At 36.0% G+C, this 23,647-nt stretch overlaps 1 protein-coding gene across 2 annotated transcripts in view; it reads right to left on the bottom strand.

Annotated features, from left to right (window-relative positions):
- Positions 1 to 23,647, bottom strand: part of LOC115070625 (PDZ and LIM domain protein 5-like) — a 69,347-nt gene that overhangs the window by 41,646 nt on the left and 4,054 nt on the right. The window lies entirely within an intron of this gene.

Here is a 23,647-nt window from a genome sequence, read left to right as displayed (position 1 = left end):
TTCGTATAAAAGGGATCTTGAGCCACAGGCTTAGAGGAGTGACTCAGAATACAAAAGTATTAATAATAACAGCAGCTTCTACAGGGAAGAAATGAGCTTTGACTTTAATTCTGTACACTGGTCTCTTTGCTTTCAGAACTAATCCTGCCTTTCTTTGCTTTTCCTTGTGTAGCAAGGAACTACACTGCCCAGGCTTCCTAGTTACCTGACTTCTAGACAGGTCTCACACAGACTGAAGACCTGAAAAGGAGGAGGAACGTTTCTAGCATTTCTTTCCCTTTCTACATCTCTTCTTGTTTCTTCCTTTCAGATGTCAGGCCTGGCTGCAGGGGTCCAGCTCTGGCCAGGCCTTCCCAGCAGTTTTCACTCCTGCCAGAGAGCCCCACAGGTTCTGATAACATCATATCTCATTGTCTCCCAAGATCTGCCCCAGTTTCCTGGTGTCATCATCTTAGACAGCTCCACCAATACATGCTGTTTGGCTTCTGTGCTCTACTCAAATCTGTCTTATGTATATATGAAAATTTCTTAAAACATCTAGAGTGTTTCCATTATTCTAACTGAACTCTGACACAGTCACTAAAGCTCTCACACAGTCACCTGTGGTTGCTTTGAAGAGAAGAGTTAAAGGATACAAAGTCATGTTTGCTCTATCTTTACTCTTTAGAGCAGAAAAAAAAAAAAAAACAGACCAACATTAAAACAAAAAATTGAGATGCAACTATTAACACATGACCTAAAAATCATTTAACATTTAACAATTCTTACATATATTGTCTGTGAACCACATTTATTTTAAAAATGAGTATGTCAACATAACAGAAAAGAATTTAACACTTTCTTTAAAATGTCAAATTGTTTCAATGAGGAGCTTGTAGGTGGAAGAAGAGTTGAAAAGTACAAAAGCGTTCAAAAGAGTTCAGTGAGATGTTAAGTCCTGGGCAACACAAGGTCTCATTTTCCTAGCCTGGTCTTCCACAAAATGTGAACATACACTTTCTTAAAATGATAACATACTAACATACACTTTCTTAAAATAATAACAATGAGGCTGTCAGTTTAGTGACGCTCATTTCTAAAAGCTTTAGCTCCAGCCCCCTCTAAATTCTTTGCCTTCTCACTTCTCCCTCTCTCCATTTACTCTATAAGCAAAATAATGCAAAAGATGGTGAAAGGGGCCAAGGCGTGGCATAGTAAATAGTTCATTTGCCTAGTAAGCATTGGGCCCTGGGTTTGATCCCAGCACTGTAAAAAGAAAAGGAGTGGGAAATGGTTAGTGAGTACAAAAGTTTGAAAATCAGAGTTATATCTACTTTTGCCAGCATGTTTCAGCTAAGATTTAAAATGCAGGCTCAAAGCAAAGATAAAGACATAAAATGACACTGTGGATGAAGAGAAAAACAAGTTGGGTAAGTGATCTCACAAGACAAAAGAAAATATTTTCCCATGTAGGCATTTAATCCCAGCACAGGAGGCAGAGGCAGATGGATCTCAAGGCCAGCCACGGCTACATAGTGAGACCTTGTCTCAAAACAAACATAAATGAGAAGGGTGGAGCGGGCAGGGAGAGACAGAGACAGAGAGACAAGGACAGAGAGACAGAGGGAGACAAAGAATATGCTTTATCCATATAATCTACTGTTCAATATACAATATGATAGTAATCTATGAACAGTTTCACTGCTCTTCATGATTCTTCTACAAAACAATCTGACAAAGAACTTATAAAATGTTCTAAATAAGTCTCTGTGACTAATTACAAAAAGAATTCAAATAAAGAAACTAGGGGTCTGAGAGATAACGGAGAAAGATCACTGTCATTGGAAAGCACTAATCCTGTAAGAGTCAGTCAATGATTTAATGTTCTTAACATATAGCCTAACATGTCAAGCCTGAGTTTCACTGTGATCTGGGTTTAGGTGTTCTAGTTTGCCTTCAATTGCTGTGACAAAATACTCTGACCAATACCAACTTGGGGAGGAAAGAGTTTATTTGGCTTACATCTCTCAGGTCACAGTTTATCACTAAGGGAGCCCAAGGTAGGAACTCATGGCAGGAAGCTGGAGACAGGCGATGAAGCACAAGTCATGGAGGAATGCTGCTTACTGACTTGCTTCCCTGGCCCATGTTCAACCTGCTTTCTTATACAATACAGAACAACCTGCCCAGGGGTGGCATCACCCCAGTGGGCTAGGCCCTCCCACATCACTCAGCAATCAAGAAAATACCCCACAGACATGGTCACAAGCCAGTACAAGCCAGTCCAATGGAAGAAAGTCCCCAATTCTACCCAGGTGTGTCAAGTTATAACTAAAGCTATCCAACACAGTAGTAATACTACATCAATCCACATTCTACTAGTCATAGTAGCTTCCTTTAACTTATGTTTTCAACTTGCTATCATAAATAAAAACACATAAAATTACCATCACAAAGTGCATATTATTTTAAATATATACTATAAAGTATATAAAGCCATGATAAGTAGAATATAGATTTCCTTTACTCATTGCTTTCCACTAATGTTTTAGAGGCTCATGAAAGACTATACTAAAAACTTTGCAAATACTGTGCAAGTCAGCGTTCCAATACTGTAACAAATACCTGGGATGATAAACTCATAAAAAAGTCTACTTTGTATCATATTTTGTATCACTTCATTATTACTTGACCTGTTGCTTTGGAAATGTGGCAAGGCAGAACATAATGGTAAAAGCATATGGCAGAGCAAAACTGCTTACCTCGTGGCCAGGAAGCAAAAAAAGAAAGGGGGTACATTACCACTGTCCTGTTCAAGAACGCAAACCCTGCCACCAATGACCAAAAACCTTCCAGTAGGGCCTACCTTATAAAGGTTACACCATTTCCCAAAGGTGCCATAGACTGGGGACCAAGTCTTTAATATTTGGGCTTTGTGGAACATTTGACCAAACCATAGCATAGAATACTAAGATGAAATTTTAAAACTACATATAACCATAGGTTAAACCTTTTTAATTTTTTATTTCACTACATCTTACCTATTCCTCCTCGTTTTTAAAGCCCACTTTAAAATGAAAAATTAAAGCCACAGTCTAGTTTTCTTCCTCTAAATTTAAAAATTAAAATTATAGTAGTAATAATAATAAGGAAAAAACAGAAAGGCCAATTCCACCAAAAAGGACACAGCTCTCAGATCACAGACTACCTTGAATAATGTAAAAACACTTAGGCACACAAATCAAAAATGTCCAGGAAGATTAGTTTGCATCTCTAGCCTGAACCTATTGTCAAAACTCACTAACTCACAATAATTTAAATTGTCTCTGACTTGCCCTGTGTTGAAAAGTTTTGATATCCTTCTCTAAATTCCAAGATATAACAGGGATGGCTCTGTTAAGACCAGCTACAGCTAAAGGCTACCCAAATATGCCAAAGGCAAGAAGGCCAGAAAAGCCTGGAAAACTGTTGGCAGTCACTGTACCTGCATCTCTGAAACCCAAGACCTCCATGATAGCTTCCCTTACCCCATCTCCTCCAAAAGACATAAAACAGTATCCTGCACAAACTTCTGAATAAATGGAGGATTGAGGAAAGATTATGTGTAGATGTCTGAACTAAATACTGAAAACCACTTGAAACGACCTCCATCTTAAAATATTAGCAACCATCTCAACAATGAAAATAATTAACATTTAACTTACAAATACTCTTCAGCAAGTAATTTTCAAAAAAAATAAAATTAAAAATGTTTCACAAGCATATTCTGTATTTTTACAGATGAGGGAACTGAGATCCAGAGAAGTTTTACTTACTCTAAAACTTAAATACCTTACTCAAGGTTACACAAAGTGTCAATATTAGGATTTGAACCTACAATGGTTGCTTCAGAGGCCTTCCTCTATGAGATTCTGCCTCCATATTACTGAATTCATTACATTTCTTCTAACTTATGAGCAAATAAGCAAAAAAAATAAATAAATAAAGTTGGAACCAATTCAGTGAAGCAATAGACAAGCAAAATAGAAATGATAAAGGTTTTCATATATAGTGGTGGTAGAAGACCCAAGATGTATGGTAATGAAAATGCCTAGCAGTTTTCTCAGTAGCTATATTTCAACCTCAGTAGGGAGTTTCCCTGGTTATATTTTAGCACTTTTGTTATCATTGTTTTCTATGTAGTTTCAACTGATTATATATCATCTATAAATATATCACATTTATATATTTGTAATACATATTTTAAATTAAAAGCTAAATTTTTTCTTGAAAATTATTTAATTATAATGAGTCATAAATCACTATTTATAAAAAAAGAAAGCAAGAAGGAGATATCAATCTTTAATTAAAATAAGTGATCTTTCAAAACAATTCTTCAGACTGCATTTTTTAAGAAGGCACATATACTGGGTTAACTAAAATACTCAGTAATACTATAATACACCCAAGCTAAAATACTGAATTTATTAATATCCAATCAGAAATAAAGTGAAAAACAATAAAATACAATAGTGACTTCCCCATGTAAGCATATGATATGTATAAAGTCTACCATTTAATATGTGAAGAATCAGGGCTCAGAATATTCAACATTAACAGTAATGTGTTAAGTGTACATCTCAGAAGACTTGCAGACATGTATTATATTTATGACATTTTAGTTTAGTTGAAGTATTATATAACCTCAGTAGCTATCTAATAGTTTCAACGACTTGAAAGTAATTGTGCATCATATCTTTCTGGTGCTGTATGTGTTTTAAAAGAAGACAAAACTGAACTGTCTTAAGAGTTACTGAATTGAAAATAAAAGGTTAAAAAAAATCTGTCTTTAAGCAAGGGGCCCATGACATGGGATATCTGTCAATTTAATCAAAAAAATGTTATGCCAAGTTTGAATCGTACATGACAAAGAAATAAGGAAAGCTTTTTCTCTGCCTAGTCTGAACTTTAGCCAAGTTCAAAACGGCTAGTTGGTAAGGCTGGAAAGAACTGACAAAGGCCAAGGCAAAAGTGGTTTCCTAGTCACATGAGCCAGTCTGCAGTTTCCTATGAGTTGCATTCACTCATCAGCACCCCAAAATGTAGGACAGACAGCCATGAACATGCAGGCACAACTGCCACTGTGCCACACCACAGTCCTGCTGGAGCCCTGCTGGAGCCGCTCACCACAGAGGTTCTTGAACTGGCAAGAAATGCATTAAAAGACTTCAAGATAAAACATATTACTCCAGACATTTGCAAATTGCTATTTGTGGAGATGAAGAATTGGGACTCTCATCAAGAAGGCTACAGCTGCTGGTGGTGGTGTCAATGCACACATCCACATACCTCTTGGAAGAAAGAATAACACAAGACTGTCGTAAAGATGCCCAGATACCTTATTATCTCACTAGGTACTCTTAACAGCTGTTCAGTGTTGGTATTCCAGGGGACTATGTCTGTGAAACACATAATTTTTTCTTTTTGTAATTCTTCCTGAGTAAGGTAGAGGTTTATTTAGCTTTCCAACCAACCAAATTTCTATATTCCAGTCTTAATCATATGTGTTACTGTGGCTTCAAAGAAGCTACTGATTCTGAAGTTTCTGAAGTAGTAGGTTTTAATTGAGCTGACTGTCTTTAAAAAACTGTTTAGATTTTGATTGTTATGCACAAGTTGTAGTAACAAACATCTGCATTTGTGCAGACATTATTTTCATTCTGGGAGATAAGCTCAACAAAGGTCATTCATAGGTCCCCAGCCAAAAAACGGCATAACATAATGGAGATTACATGTAAGTTTCCACAATTTCAAATAAAAGTCAATAATAATTTGGTGCCTGCTCATTCCAAGTAAATTCTCTTAAAGTACCCTTGTACGCTTCATATAAAAGAATCTGTAAAAAATATCTATTTCTAATCCAGTAAGAAATAACAAGGATTTATAAGCTAATCAATCACTTTGTGTTCATCATATGTAAAAAGTTCCATCAACTGTCTGGTCCTGTATACATCATGAAACGTTTTTAAGGTCCAATAGTTCTGTATACTTTTCTGTGTCTTTGTTCTATCTGTTTAACCAGTAAGTACACAGACAATAGTGTTAAACATGCATACACTCCTGTGTGACAGATCCAGATCTTTCCATCTTGCAAAACATTAAAGAACTCCCCTAAGTGTTTATCCCTGGTAACCACTATTTCACCTTTTCCCCATCTTATTTTGATTTTATTTCTAAGACATAAAATTTTTTAGGTAAAAATAATAATAGCAATACTAATCCTAATACATATAGGGCAAATTTGATCCTGAAACTCTTGTTTGTTGTATCTACAAAAGCATAAATTATCAAATAGGAACTCACCAAAAATTAAACAAGCTGCTAAACTTTGTGGAAAATAATACCTGTTTCACAATACTCATTGAAAATGAAGTTTTAAAGTTGTTACCACATCCAAGGAAGCACTTCATCTGCATATAGAGCACTGCCAGTAAATTAAACTTACAATAAATCCTTTCCTTCTTTTTATAGCAATCTCCTCTGCAGAGGAAATTTCCTTTTTTTTTAATTTAATATTTATATTTTAACTAGCAAACTATGGCATTTTCAAAAATAGTTTGTTTCTGCTTGCCCTCCTTCCCCACCAGGAGCCTCTTTTAGTTTTCATGTCATATGCATTCTATGAACACCCCAACACCCTCCACAGCACCTTCAAGAGCAAAGAAAAGGACTGGGGGGGGTCACTGATACAAATTAATACTTTAATTGGGGTAGGTTAAATAATAATCTAATAATCTACTACTAATAAAATTTCATCTTAAAGAGAATGAAAGTTTAAAATAGCAAAATAAAGCAGCTTTGGAAAAACTGCCCTCCCAAAGAAAACAGTTCACTTTTTTTCTGTCTTATTTTCATTCATTTTAAAATTTGAACAAAAACAGTCTAGTAAGTATGATAAAACCAAGACAACTGGACTATGGTCACTAGTTCAACAGATAAATTAGCTGTCTTTATTTTTTAAAGCCCACGTAAATGAATAAAGTTGAAGCATTTCTGAAAGAAAAGTTAAAAAGAAAATAAAATTCAAATGACACCAAATGCCTAAAAAGTCTAAAACATCGTGTTCACTGATATACTTTTTTGGAGAATACCCAGTGGATATGAAACTTTCTCAACTTCCCCTTTTCACATTATAATTAAGGTTAAAAGACAAGATGTTGTAGTAAAGAAATTTCATTTTAATTTTAAAAACATATTTATTTTTATCTTAGATGTATGAGTTTGGCTTGCATGTACGCAAGTACACCCCTGTGTTCAATGCTTGAGGAGGCCAGAAGACAGTGTCTGAGCCCCTAGAATTGGAATTACATGAGGTTGTTAGCTACCCTGTGGGTGTTTGGAACTGAACCCAGGTCCTCTGTAAGAGCAGTCAGCGTTCTTAACTACTGAGGCACCACCTCTCCAGTCTCCCTTTACCTATTAGATGTTAACTCTATTCAAATGACCTCTCTGAAGGATCAGAAATGAAAAACCTGTACATTTCTAAAATAATCTTCACAAAAACTAATAAAAGGGTCACAAGCAACTCTAGGCATTGGGTGACTTGATCAACAAAAATCCAAATTACTCTTTTCATGCCTTTAATCTGAGCACTCAGGAGGCAGAGGGAGGCAGAACTCTGTGAGAGCGGGGCCAGCCTGGTCTACACAGCAAATTCCAGGCCAGCTAGGGTTACAGGGAGACCCTGCCTCAAAAAACCCCAAACATAAAATAAAAATAAAAAATTGACGTATTTTAAAGCCAGGTGTAGTGGACCACATCTGTAATTCCAGCATTTGAGGAGGCATGAAGATCAGAAGTTCAAGATCAGTCTCCTTACATAGCAAGTTCAAGGCCAAACTGGGCAACATGAGAACCTGTCTCAAGACAAAATTATAATAGCAATAATAATAATAATAATAATAAATAGACATTTTTAACCTTTCTCAACTCAACAGAGGAATAGAGATGACCTAAGGTTTAAAAAAAAAAAAGAAAACACCTTGTCTCAGAATCAGGCTCTTAACAAATGGCCTACCAGGAAAATTTGTAAACAACTCCTAAATGTGGATGCAATATTTCTTTATTAAAGTAGAAGAGGTTATAACATCACAAGGAAATGAGAAAGAAGCCATCTGGCAAACAAGCTGCTTCTTACTATGAAAATTTAAAAGAACAGAAAACATGCAATTAGTGTGCAAATAACAGTAAAAACTCATGAATATGTTACAACTATAAATAACTTTTCATAATAAACATATTAAAAGGAGTGTTTTACTTCAAAAATAGTATCCTTGGAAGGCTACAGAGTCTTTCCATTGCTTAAAGAAATTATTCAGGATTCTCCTGGAATTTCTATCAAAAGCAACTTATAAGTACATCAGCTTGTAGATACAGTAAAATCACAATGAGCAACCTACTCTCTAGCTCAGCTCTGATCACAAGGCATCAGAATCATTCTCAAACCTGCAGTTTGCCACCCTAATGTTACCATGTCACTGCCACTACCTCTTTAGCTCTCATTCTGGCATTTGCTTATTTCAGTCCCAACCACACTGGCCTTTCTATTTCTTTGTTAAAAGACTTAATTTGTGTGTGTGTGTGTGTGTGTGTGTGTGTGTGTGTGTGGTGCGTGTGTGTGTGCAAGCAAACATGTATGCATGAATCCACAGAGACCAGAAGAGGGTGCTGGATCCCCTGGAGTGGGAGTTAAAGGCAGTTGTGAGCCACCTGACATAGATGCTAGGAACTGTCCTCTGAAGAATAGCAAGTACTCTTAACCACTGTGTCATCTCTCCAGCCCTGGCCTTTATATTCTTGAACATATTAAGCTATTTGCCCTCCCAAATTCAATTCACTTACCTGTGTCTGTAATGTGGCTCCCGTGTCTTTCCTATGACTGGCTTATTCTTTAGCCAATGTTCCCCTTCAGTCAGAAGGGCCTTTCTGAATGGACTGCCTAGATTCCCATGTCCTTCCTTCTCCTAATTATTCTGAAGCACATCATTATATTAGTTACATTGCTTATTTACTTGTGTTTTTGGTCCCTCTTACTAGAATACAAGGCTTATAACCTTGTCTTGCTTATCTATATATTTTCAGGGCCTAGACCTTTACCAAGTACACCACAGACACTAAATGAAGACCTGGAATCATAATTTCCTCCCCAGGTGTTGAATGTGCAAACTGTGTGCTTTTTGTCTCCTGCAGCTATCCTATAAGTCCTCTTCTAGAAGTTGCTTTCTCTTCCTTTCTTTAATCTATTACATAATATAGTCATCCTGATTTGATATAGTTATCAAATTCAGCAATCAAATCCTACAATAAAATGTCATAATACTTCAACATATCCTCTTTATTACTTTAATTTCCTAACTACTTACAGTACTGCTGTAAGTGCTATGTAAATAGTTGTTGTGCTGCACTGTTTAAAGAATAAAGACAAGAAAAAATTGTCTGCACATGTCCATTACAGACACAATTTTTTCTTGTAGGTTGAATCCACAGATAGAGAGAACCCATGGATAAAGACGACCAAATGTGTACCCTCCCCTACTTCCATCTCCTTCTTATATTCAACATTATATCCCATGTTCGTGTATGTCAGCAAATGAAAAACCACTCTCAGACTGAGTATGTCCCTCAGTGGTAAAGCACTTGCTCAACATGTGCGGGACTGAAGAACTGATAAACTACCTTCTATACTCAAGTACAAATACATAATCAAAGTTCAGTAATAAGAAGAACAGGCTGAGTCTGATCTGGGTTACTCAATATTGTATGGAATACTAGTTTTTAGGATGTGCCTGAAATGATTCCATTTTATAAAACAACAATTTCGACTCCCCATTGAGTTCAAATGTCAAGAAAGAATGACTCCCTAGCTTGGTTACACAAGTAAACAACCACCATCTACAAGCCAGTCAGGAAACACAAAATAGTCATTTACTTATGTCAATAAACAATGGTACCTGAAATATTCCAAATCATAATAAAAACATAAGAAACATTAGCTTATCAACCACACCAGATGAAACCCCCTCACTAAAGGAGGAGCACCCCAAGACCAACATGTGGTAGGCATACTGACTAAATAGTCCCCTGGTCACTGTCACAAGCCTCATGCAGGAAAAATACCACAGCAAAGGATTCCTGCTCCTGTTCCTGAGCTCCCACTCAACACTCAGCCTACTTCAATCCTCAACCCTCGAAAGGTCTTTCACCTGGACTTGTATCTGATATCTCTATATCTGAACAGTTGGGGTTCATTTCAGTTCCTAAGACTTATCTGTTCTCCTACAACCTCTCCCTCTGAGCCTGTAACAGCTCTCTGCCTCAACTTAGGAACAACCTCTCTGAACTCTGAAGCCCTTCTGAACTCTGTAGCCTCTTTAACACTTTCTTAGCCATTCAATAATCTGAATATTTGTATGAAGAATTATGTGTGCTCCTAAAGATATTAGTAATTAGGACTGGAATAAAAGAACATGTTTTCCAATGGGCATATCAAGAGAAATGAGATTACTTGGCAAATTACAGTCAAGGAAACCAACATAGTTGGTAAACTTTCCGGTCATTCAATATATCTGAATTATGACATTATGGAAAAACACAAACATGTCCATCTGCTTCTGATACAATATGCTCACAAGAAGTATGTGTTAACTAACATCTCTCTTTAGGGCTCTGTCATGAATTGCTAAAAGAAAGGCAGAATGAGAAAACCATGCCAAGAGGACATATCCTGCTATATCAAGCATCTTCCATCTTTCCTAAAATAAGTAATAATAATAAACTCTCTGAGAAAGATGGTTGAACATGCCCCAATTACCATTTCTGAATTTATTCTCTTGTAGATCCTTGACTGTTCATGCAGATAAGCACATGCAAACACAAGGCTCTCTTGGGCTATACTAGCTTCCACACATGTTCAAACAAGCCTCAGTTTGAACACATACAAAGGATAAAATAGATATTTTCTTTTTCAACAAAAGTCATATATATAAATTCTACCAAAAGTGAAAAAGTGTAGATAAAAAGACAGTGAAAGTTCTACCAAGCTCGCTGCTCAGAGCGCCTTTTAAATCTCTTACTACCAAGCCCCGCAACACACAAATCGGCTTCCTTATTTGATAAGTACATTTCTACATTGATCTTAACATACCTAAGACAGCAAGTTCAGTGCTAGAGTTAACATAAAGAGACATTTTGAAACTAAACTATTTTTAAAGGCAAATAAATGCTTTAGGATATGAGCATGAGAAAAATAGTGAGGTAATGGAGTCCTATCAAATAACTACAAGACTCAATGGGAAACACAACTCACCGAATCATTTGAAATGCTGTAATATGCAACAATGAATATTATCTGTGTATGATACTAAAAGACAGAAGCAGAACTGCTGGGTCAAACATATACAAAACCAACTCTGAACTGCCCAGAAGGTCATAAGATTACTTACTATCTAGCCAAAGACTTTCTGATAAAGAGTAAAGACAGTCCACTGTCCCATAAGCATCTAACCAAATGAGCCTGTTAATCAGCAGGTCAGGAAAATACCCCTCAGGAAAAGCTATCTGTTCAAGAGATTTTAGAAACAGTATAAAACCTGCCTAAAATATAGACTGGCACAATGATCTCTGTGGCCAGTGTCCATTCACACCCCTTGAGAGTGCTCCAATTTACTCTATAAAAACTCTACCTATCTTCTATACACACAAAAAAAAATTAATAAAAGAAAGCAAACTCTGGCTGACCACTTGGCTAACCACATCGGAAGACTATACCTTGAGATACAAAGGGATATGGATAGACATAACCTTTGAGGCATATCCTAGATATTTAAACCCTGATTAATATTAAAAACATGAGAACCCAAAATGTTTAACTGGTTAATTCTATCAATAATGTGCATTAACAAATCCAGAAGAAAATTCTAATTGTAATCCAGTTTCCCATTTGTTCTTTATTATCATTAATCAATAGTTACTGATCATGTACTGAGAATTTTAATGTAGTTTGGATAAATAAAATTCAGTGTACGCTTTCTAATGATGAGAAACATATACATGTACTTAAAATATACCAACACAGAGAAGAAAAACTGAAATACTATCTCTGGTCCTTTGCATTGAAAGGAATATGACTACTTTTGTTTTAACATTACCACTTTAGCTTAATCATTACATATAAAACAAAATCTAACACAGACAAGGTTTTTAAGAACTTTTTAGTATATTTTAATAACCAGTATTCTATTTTAAGGCATTAAAATATAAGCAGCATACCAACTTTTAAGTCCTCCATCTTTTATCATAAAGGTTCTTTTTTAAAAAAATATTTTTCTTTATTGTTACTTTATGTGTATGAGTGCTTTGCCTACATGTACATAAGTGAATTACGTGCATGTGATGCCCACAGAGGCTAAAAGAGGGCATCAGATTCCCTAGAACTGGGGTTACAGATAGTTATCAGCCTCCACGTGGGTGTTGAGAACCAAAACTGGGTCCTCTGCCAAAGCAGCCAGTTCTCTCTTGCCATCCATCTCTCAGCCCCCACCATAAAAGTTCTTAACACATCATAAGCATAACTAAAGCTGATTTCAAAACCTATTAAAATAGTCATTTATTTCCAAGAAGGACTGGAACTATGGCAACTAAACTGAAAATCTGATAAGAGATTGGCAGGTTGAGAAATAAAGGTCTGTGACATTATTCAGAACATGGCAATTCAGATTCCAAATACTCCAGCCTTGGCCATTTTGTTGACATGATCTAAGTTCCAACAACTCTATAATAAAAAACAATTTAAAACAAAGAGAAAAAAACACAAGGCAACTTATAATGTGTCTACAACATAGAACCCAATGGTAAAGCTTCAAGAAACACTTTTTTAAAAAAATATTGTATTTATTATTTTTTTAAATAATTTATTGAGAATTTCATACATGCATACAGGGTGTTTGATCATGTTAAAAACATGATCAAACAATACTGAATACTCAAATATCTTATCTTGGGCAAAATACTACAGTCAACATTTTTAAAACCTCATTGATGATTTGGAGTAAGTCATCTAGAAACTTCACAAACTTATTAATTTCAGTTGTTCTCATAGTACGTTGTTGGTTCTACATATTCTTGTCCTCTTTTCCTTTTTTTTTTTTTGTTGTTGTTGTTGTCATTGTTGACAGGGTCTTACTCTGTAGCCCTGGCTGACATGGAACTCTCTATTTGTCTGTGTAGACCAGGATGGTCTCAGACTCACAGAGCTCTGCCTGCCTTTGCCTCCCACATGCTAGGATGAAAGGCATGCACCACCATACTCACCACTACAGCTCTTTTCTTTAAAAAACATACACACATACCCAGCTATCTTTGGAGAAGGCTAGCATCTATTCCTAAGAAATAGAGTTTAAAGATCGAAAGAATGAATACTATTCAGTTTGACTGGTGTTAAATCTGAACCCACCCAATTACTAGTTGAGTAATTTAGGCTATACTGCTTAACTTCTGTCTCTCAGTTTCTTCATCTACAAAGTAAGATATTAAAAAGGAAGATATTTACTCTCCCCCATAGGAAATTTATGAGGATTAAATAACGAAACATGTACAAAATAGCTACAACAGTACCTAGACAATAACAAAGGCTCGATAAATGTTAGCATATTTTAATCAGTACAATTTAATACAGGAAAGGACAGAGTCCCAAATGAGCTAAACTAGTCAAATGTCTTAAAGAGCACCTAGCATATGAGTGTACCTAGAAGGGATGCAGAGTGTTAGGGATAACAAAAAACAAAAAAACAAAAGGAGTTTGCACAAAGAACAGAAAACAAGGATGCTGGAGTTCAAAGCTGACATTCTGGATCAGAAACACAGTTGTATCAAACTGATGGATAGATGACAGGCAGCAGAGCTAAGCAAGAATTTAACAGATGAGACATTCTTACAGTTCTTAAATAGGGCGGTATTAAGTGCAGGATTCTGCAATTCTTGTGTGGCCCTCCTGAGGATAAGGAACTAGCCCAAGAGGGGATAAGCCTGAATTTGGAAACACCTTTGTCTGCTAAAATATCAAGGTTATCACTCTGAGAACTGGATGCCAAACAAGTAGGATCATCTAAAAACGGAAAGAGGTACATATAAACAAACCAGAAATGCCTAGCATAAAAATACCAGAAGCATTTGTGGAACATTTGAAAGTTAGCAGAGATACTTCAAGGGACCCACCAATGTCATGAAAATTACATAGTACTACTTGTATTCACAAATAGCTTCTTTCTCTAGAATGTCTCCTAAAATGTCCTACATAAAACATAAAACATTTGTTTTTCAAAGGATATTTGTCTTGAAGCATCTTTTCTCAAGAAGAAAAATACTTTCAGAACATATTCACAACCTGCTTTTAAAATGTTGGGCTATTAACTGATCTTGCTTTTGTTTAGATCTTTTATGTCCTTCAAAGACCTATTTCTTAAAGGCTTAGTGCCCAGGTTGGCACTACTGGGAGGGAGAAGAAACTTCAAGACGTAGAACTCCATAAAAGAGCCTCTGTCACTGGGGAGAAGAAACTTCAAGATGTAGAACACCATAAAAGAGCCTCTGTCACTGGGGACATACTCCTGAAGGACATATTGGGACATTGGTCCCTCCTATGTCCTCTCATTTCTGCATCACAGCTATGAAGTAAACCACTGCCATGACGTGCTCTCGCCATGGTGATGTGCTGACCCCAACCACAAACCTAAAAGCAATAGCTATGTTCAGTCATCAACTGAAATATCTGTAAGTGATGAGCCAAAATAAACCTTCTCTAGAAGCTGATTATCTATTATTTATCACAATAACAGAAATCTGACTACACAGATTCCCACTGGAACTCAATTGCAGCCCATAAATCCCTGGGTCCAGTCAATGGTAAATGATGCTCAATTATTATCATAAAAATTACTTCCTCTTTTGATAATTCAAAATTTATCTGTGAAAATGGTAGCTATGGATAAATCATTTTTTGAACCTTGGAGGAAAAATGTTCAATAATTTACAGAAATGAGGGATTCTTTCTTAGTTTAAAACTTATCACATTTAAAACTTCCTATCAACACATTTCAGGGTTGAATTTATTATGTCCCACAAGAAGAACAAACACCTCATTGTGGTCAGCTCCATGTCATAACATATAAAGAGAGCTAGAGAAGAACAGGACTCGAAACCATACAGTTCATCAAGCAACTGGAGAAACTTCAAAGATAACAACTTCGAAGCTATTAAATGTGATTTGCTTAATTTTTCAGTCATGACAGAACAGTACCAAAAATTGTTATGTACACACAGAGGAGGATAGGGTGAGGTGATGGCTGTTAAAGTGCTTGCCATGCAAATCTGAGGAATAACCCACACCAAAAAAAAGTGTGACCACATGACCTGTAATCTCAGAGCTGGGGTGGTAGGGACAAGAGGACTGACAGTCAGGCTAGCCAAGTCAGTGAGCTCCAGCTTTAGTGAGTGAGTGTATCTAAAAAAATAGATAGAAAGTGACTGGGAAGACATCTACCATTGACCTGTGGCCTTCACACATGAATACACACACACAAAGTGCTTTTCCGTATAATTGGGAGAATTATGGTAACAGAGAGGAAATCTGTTTAAAAATAGGAAACAAATGAAAGACATATATATTAGGAAAAGCTCTGGATGAAGGAATTTTAAGTACCCCTAAGAAATTAATAGTAATATTCCAAGGGCAGCATATTTTTATTTCATATGTTCTACTGCAAACAGAAAATGAACCACATTTTAAAAAGAATTTTTTAATAAAATACTTGTAATTAAATACTGTAAAAGAATAACAGCTGGAACTTGGCCCATCTGATTAGGAAAGATCAAAGTCTATCGAAACTCAAGCTAGCACAGGTATGGGGAAGCAGACAGTTCTGTATCATGAAGGGGAGTGTCTCTACAGAGATATGGCAATAGCAACCAAAATTACAAATGAATACAACCCTCTGACCTGCCATTCCATTTCTAGGAATTTGTCTGACAAAGATACTCGCGTGTGTGTGTGACTGTGGGCAAAAATTATACTGTCGGTAAAAGCAATAGATTTATGAAGAACCCAAGGGTCCACAATTTGAACTGCTTGAACAAATTATGGCATATCCAAATGCAGCATAGCAGTTTGGGGTTTTTTTAAAGAAAAAAAAAAAAGGAAGAAATTTTAACTGGAGCTAAGAGAAGTAAGAAAGTACCAAGATCTTCTTTTTGAGACAGGGTATCCTATCCCTAAAGCCCCATCTGGTCTGGAACTCACTATGTAGACCAGGTTGGCCTTGAACTCAGAGAGATCCACCTGCCTCTGCCTTTGCCTCTTGAATGCTGGGATCAAAATCCAAACCCAGCAAGATTTTCTTTCTTAAAGATAATAGTATTTGTGTTGAAAGGAGGAAGTATGCCTATCTACATATATTTATATACATTAGCTACGGAAGTAAATGCAAAAAACTGCTAAAACAGGTTTCTTCCAGAAGTAACAGGGCAAAAAGATTCATGGTTTTTGTGTTTTGTTTTGTTTTGAATTTTGAGCCATATGAATGTTTTGCCTAAAGAAAACAGGAAGGGGTAAAGGATTAAGCAAGATTTCTTAAATACCAAATTTGACTAAGTTTGTAGATGTCCAAAAATTACTTTTATTTTTCTTCATATCTTTTTCTTTTTCATTTTTTCCTGTTAACCCCTGAAGTTTATTTTATGCTCCTACATTCAATGGCCTTTCAGGAACACGTGCTGTCACTGTTTCGCCCTCCCAGAGTTCTAAAAGCCAACAAAGAGAGTGAACTTTGTTTGAATATCTATGAATGGATAGATTACTCCATTAACAACAAGAAAAAAGTGAGGGAAGATGGGCAAAGTGTATATCGCAAGCCTTTAATCCCAGCACTTGGGAGGCAGAGGCAGGAGGATCTCTGTGAGTTCGAGGTCAGCCTGGTCTCCACCACGAATCCAGGCCAGCTGTGGCTACAGGGAGACCCTGTCTCAAAAAGACCAAAAAAAACAAAAAACAAACAAACAAAAAAAACCTTAAGAAATTTAGTTTAAGTGACATTAAAAAACTTTCAAAGCTAACTTTAAAATTCAGTGTGCACTACTTGTACAGTCAGCTTATTATTACCTAAAGAAATATCCTGATTTTTCTCTCAGTGAATTAAAAGACAAAGCTGCCTTCTTAGTAGGGCTGTGTAGTGAGTGGTTCTACACCTGAAACAGCTGAGAATCAGTAAAGTCACTGCTCTTCAGTGACTCCAATGCATGTTTTCCCTTTTCATTCCCCTGTCATTACTTACACATGTGGACACTGGTGTCTAGTGTCTCATTTTGTCAAATTTACATTTTACATTACATACTCAATATTGTTTTTCATCTCAGAAACTGAAATCAAGGCCTAGAGTCTCAATTGCAAAGCTGAAACACAATAACCCCTTATAAGACGCCAAAGGAACAAGATCTTTTTTGTCAACAGCAGTATTTGCATCTAGATTAATGAAATCTTATCAAGATTTTTGCCTTCATTCAGCCAATATTTGAAGAAAAGGTTATGGCCCTGAGGAAATGGGAATCTGGGCAAGAACAACTGCAAATAAGGCGCCATGGACAGGGACTACAGGTTACTCCCACATTCACATGCACCCAGACCAGCACCATCAAAAGGTCTGAAAAATAATCCAAAGTAAGATCACAAACGTCAACCATTTATGGGTGGTACTAATTCCTAACTAGAGGAACGGGTTATACTGAAAACCCTTCTCTACTTAGATCTAAACTGCTATTCTTCCTTTGCCCGAACTCTACAGAATTGTTTTTCCACCAGATACAAAAGATGTTCTGACCAGTAAAATTCCTCTTAAAAGACATCTTCTCCAAGTACTCAATATTTGTTAAGAGCAAATAAGCAAATTCTTTTTTTTCTTCTCTAAAATTACGTTTGCAATAAAATATACTAAGATTTTTATTTCTTTATAATAAATGAGAAAACTACATTCAGAATTATCTTAAGGAGTTGACATTTGTGACCACAAAAGAGAAAACTACCACATCAGAAAGGACAGGATCTCAAGCACCACTGAAAAAGGTAATTAATATTTTAAAAGCAGGGTGAATATACATGTGAAATATACATTATGTACTTGCATCGACTAAATTAACTTTGTAACTTGGCATAATGACTCAATTAAGAATGGGCCCACCAAGTCTAGGTAGGATGGTTCTCTCATTTCAGCTTAAAAGAACTGAGGGTCTCTCTGTCCTCCAGAAGAGAAACTAGCTGGTATGTGTGGAGAATCACTCAACTGAATTCACAGCGTAACCAGGAGCCAAGCAATGGCAAGAGAAGTGTTCATCCTCACTGTACACTGAAAACTAACAGAAAACTGTAGATCTGGAGATGTTCAAATTCTATCCTTCGAGGACCATTCCCACTAATACCTTTTGATGAAGCAAATGTCTACAAATAGAAAAAATTTACAACCACTAAAATCAAGAAACACTTCCAATATTTTGGCATTTCATCAAATATTGTCATGCAATAGGTCTAACATATTATCTGGTACTGCAGTACTGACTTATTTCTTACCTAACCTTTGTGTTTCCCATCACTCTGTATCTTCTTCAATGGCTTCTAGAAGGTAACTACTGAGTAAATAAATAAACAAAAACTCCTGTAACTACTGAGTAAACAAAGTCACAGAAAGAGTTTCACAATTCTGTCCTTCTCTGTTCTGTGATACATTCCCAAACTGAGTTCCATACTCCAGGAAATGGTCATTTCTTGTGTTTTTCAAATTCAATTGAAATTCTGCCTGAACTTGTAACAATTTATTCTCCTCTAAGTCTTGAGAATCAAAGTCACAACAGTATTTTAAAAACTCTGACCTTATTCTAATCTGCTAAGGCAGCTTCTAAAATGTGGTTAACACAGAATTGGGAGATCATGTCCAGGAAATCCAAATACTAGAAGTAAAGAAAGACACCCTAGGGTCATACATCAGAAAATGATACACAGCAAAGTATTACAACTTTAAGATCTTGACTTTAAAAGATGTTTGTACGCAAATAAATAGTCTTTCTTATAATTCAATCAGGAGGGAACTAGTTTGCCAAAATATAGCCTTGAATTGTGCAACTAGTCTCCTATTTCTTATAAATATACTGCCAAAGACCAACAAAACCCACACTGCTACAGTGAAACCCATCCCTACATTCCATGGCTTCAGGGCTATTTCCACAAACACAGGGTCATAAAAACACAGACTGCAAACTCCTAGAGCCAACACTCCATTTTAAGGATAAAGCTGAAGACAATGCCATGTGATCATGCTGTTACCACAATGTGAGGGTCTTTTTAAAAACTTGGCAAGTATTATTATGCCTACCTTAGAACTCCACCCACAAAATACTATTCAAAACTCACACAAAATAGATCATGAACAAAGTTTGGTAAAATAATGTTTTTTTTTTTTTACTTTGTATTCTTTATGAAATAGGTCACAGTCAGCATATTTATATGCTAATACAACAAAATCTCAGGAAAACAAAATGTTCAAGTCTTTTCCAGTGGCTTATTTACCTCAAAACACAACTTGATACCCCAAAGTTCCTGTGTTCTAAGGAATGTAAATGGTTGGAGTTCAACACATCTCATCAAAGGAAACACTGTATACTTTTGAATTCTAAAAATAAAGGTGCAGATTCCTAGCTAAGTACAAACTTGTGAGTTTTTTTCAATTTTAACAGATCTTAAGCAAGGTAATGGTAACAGTAATAAGATAACTGATATATTCCCTGTAACTATGGGAGATTTAATGTTTCAAATCTCTAAATAATTTATTTTATTTTATACTGTTATAAAAGGTAACAATTGAGAGACTGCTAAACCTTGCTAAAAATTTTGTGTGTATCATTAAAGAATCATTAAATTACATGTTTTAAGGCATGCTGTCAGGTTTTAACTGCTTCTTGATACTATTAACTAGTATCAAGACCATTAAAAAATATTCCAGCAATTCTACATAATAAAGCAGAATAAGTATAATCAGAGACTAATTAAGATGACAGTAAGTTAAACATTTATAACATTAATAATCTTGCCACAATATAAGTTAGTTATTAGGCACAAATCTTCATTAGGCACTGCTACTAGGCATGTTTAAACTAAACCATACAAGGGATTAAAAATAACTATAATAAAAGGCCAACAGCCTAGCAGCCAGGTTGAGCCAACATTCCCTTCTCTCTTCCCCTCCCCTTCCAGTGCCATCCAGTCCAGAATGAATTGCATGCCCCACTGCACAAGCCCCAAAAAGGTCACCAGAGATGGCAGAGACTTTTGTAAGAGAACCGAAATAACTCAACAGCTTTGTTACCGTGGTCTCTTTCAATCAGTATGTTCAAAATCCTTTAATTAGCACTCTGTCTACACAAGAAAAGCATTTCTCTGTGCCAGGGGAGGGCATGTAGGTATGTACAGAGTGTTCCCTCGCATCAGCATCACAACATGGAGCTAGCACCTCAAGCTGTCTGCCAGGGATCTGAAGCACATAAAAACTTTTTAAAGGCATAGGACCACAGAATAGCTATGTGCTCTTCACATCACTACCACCAAATAACAAATTAATGATTGAGTTTGTTTCATTTAGGTGTCAATTCATTTCTGAACGTCCAGTAAAACTTGAAATATTTAAACTAAGGGCTTGAAATATCTTAATAATTTGGCAAGTAAAGGCACCTGAATTCAATCCCCAGAACCCACATGGTAAAAGAAGAAAACTAAGCTCCACAAGACATGCAAACACCCACAAGCATCCACATACACACAAACAATAAACAATGTAAAAAAATTTAAACTAAGCAACAACTTTCTTTAGTAAGTTAAAATAGGAAGTCAAAATTTAATATAAAATGATGTTATTAAAATAAATACATAGTATCTTCCCTTATCACAATCTTTAGAAGAAAAAAGTTACTCCCTCACTTGAATAAAAATAAATTCTAACAAAATGCTTTCACATGGACACTTCACATTTAAAATTAAGCACAAAATGTCTTAAAATTTACAGGCTATATTACTTATGTATATTTCCATGCAAAATATATTAACTAGACTCTAGATGAAAATCTGAAATAAAAACTATTTGCAAATTCAGTCAAGAAACAATCAAAATCCATTGGTAAAAGAAGATTTGTAATATTTTAACAGAGATATGCAAATGTCACTAATTTTTTATTATTCAAAGTTAACTTGGATCATATGTATATACTGTAAGAATATATGCATATATATATACTTTTTTTTATACATACATATGTAACTGAAGGATATCACAGCCTTGAGGCCCAGGCATGGTGGCACATGCCTGTAACCCCAACACTCAATAAGTTGAGGCAAAAGGATCACATAATGAGTTTGAGGCCCATCTAAGCTATAAAGCATGACCCTGTAGCAAAAAAAAAAAAAAAAAAAAAAAAAATGTAAAAGAAAAAACGAAGGAAGGAAGGAGGGAGGAAGGAGGGAGGGAGAGAGGACAACGAGGACAGAGAAGCTGAGAGGAAGGAGGAAGAAAACCATATCCTTCTAAATATCTGATCGAGGAACAACGAAGGCAACTATACTTAAGATAAAGCAAATTATTAGGATGGCAACTGAGCTTGGCTGCTGGAAAGTCAGCTCTTCTATACCAGCCATGAACTCAGCAGTTTTGGCCAATGGGAATAATGCCAGTATTCCAAAGGCTGGTATAAGGATTAAATAAGATGCATTTATAATGCTTGCCAGAAAAACAAAAAATTTCTCAGTAAGAATAGGACAGGAGTGGAAGGAACACAGAATAATAATTTTCATGCAGTGTGTAAATGTGGCAATTAACACAATTTATCAAAATGGCCCACCAATGTATGTGTGTACGTGTGTGTGTATATAGTATTTACCATAGCACTGTCTGCAATAGCAATATTAGAAACAACATTAACATCTTTCAGGATAGAACTGGTTACATAAAGGTCACGTCTAAAAAAAAGCCTTTTCATATACTATTAAAGAAAGTTCTCTATGGTAACTTGCTAAGAAAAAAGAAAGACATGAGAACTATATATAATATGCTATTATTTGAGTAAGTGTAAAATTTATATTTAACAGAATAAAGACTTTGGAAAGTTTCCACCATCAAAAAATGATAAATGTGGGGCCCGATGGTATAGACCTGAAATCCCACTGAAGCAAGAAAATCACAAGTTTACAGACTGCCTGCATTAGGAGATTTAGTCTCAAAAAAAAAATGCAAAATGAGGGTTAGATACAGCCCAGTGGTAGAACCTTTGCCTAGCATCTATGAGGCCATGGGTTCTGGCCCCAACACCAAAAAAAAAAAAAAAAATCCACACAAAAAAATGTTTGAGGGGATAAATGTTTAACCTGATTTAAACAGTATGCAATGTATATACACTTCAAAAAATTACAAGACAAATCATTACTATGTATAATATTTATATCAGCTAAAAGGAAATTTAATAAAAAGAAGAAATTCATATTAATCTAAATATACAAAAAAGTCTCCTCTAGCCAGGCAAGATCTCCTATCACTCAGCAGGCAGAGGCAGGCAGATCTCTTTGATTTTGAGGCCAGCCCATTCTACATAGGGAGTTAAGACCTGTCTCAATTAATTAATTAATTAATAATTAAATAAATAAATGTATTTAAATAAATAATAAATTCCTCCTGGAAATTACACAAGTACAAGGCTGGGGAGATGGCTCAGTGGGTAAAAATGCTTGATCTGTAAGCATAAGGACCTGAGTTCTAAACCCAGCACACACATTAAAAACCACACAATGTCTATATTGGGGTACAAAGAGAGGCAGATCCTGAGAAAGCTGGCTGGTTGGCCGACTAGTGAGCTTCCCATTCAGTGAGAGACCCTATCTCAACGCAATAAGGCAAAGAGCAACAGAGGAAGAAGCACCCCATGTCCTATTCTGGCCTGTACACGAGTGTGGGCACCCTCACCCACATATATGCGCACACACACACACACACACACACACACACACACACGCACACACAAGAATAGTAGTAATTAAATAATGGAGAGTGAAACTGTGCTGACACTGTAAAGCCTCAACAAGTAAAAGTTGTAATTATTCCTTTCAAAGAATCACCACCAAAACATTCTAAAACAAAATGCATTCAACTTAATCCCTGGTGAGGGAGAGTAACATCCCAATTACTCATAGGCTAGCAATCTGGCTGGAAATCTACACCCTTCCTCCTCTCAGCAGCAGTAGGTGGCTTCTGACCACCTCACTGCTAACTATCCAGATGTGAGTTAAGAAAAAACATCAAAACCAGTCTTATCAATCATTTTAATAAAACAGTTTTTGGAAGTGAACAAGGCCACTAAAATGTGATAGTACAACACCATAAGAGTATGTATGAAGAAACTAAGGTGAAGAGAATTCCCGAAAACCAAGGGCAGTTCAAACATTTAGAGTTCTTCCTCAGTTACATGTTTGTGTGGTTTAATTTTGGTAACATGAGAGAAAACAAAAATAAGCTAAACTGAAATAAAGCATCCTTACTAAGCACTGCCGCCCCCCCTGCCC

The sequence above is a fragment of the Nannospalax galili genome, unplaced genomic scaffold (genome assembly GCF_000622305.1).
Source record: "Nannospalax galili isolate Female #2095 unplaced genomic scaffold, S.galili_v1.0 scaffold1237, whole genome shotgun sequence".
Lineage (NCBI taxonomy): Eukaryota > Metazoa > Chordata > Mammalia > Rodentia > Spalacidae > Nannospalax > Nannospalax galili.
The sequence above is the reverse complement of the archived record's forward strand: the minus strand, read 5'-3'. Positions and strand labels throughout refer to the sequence as shown.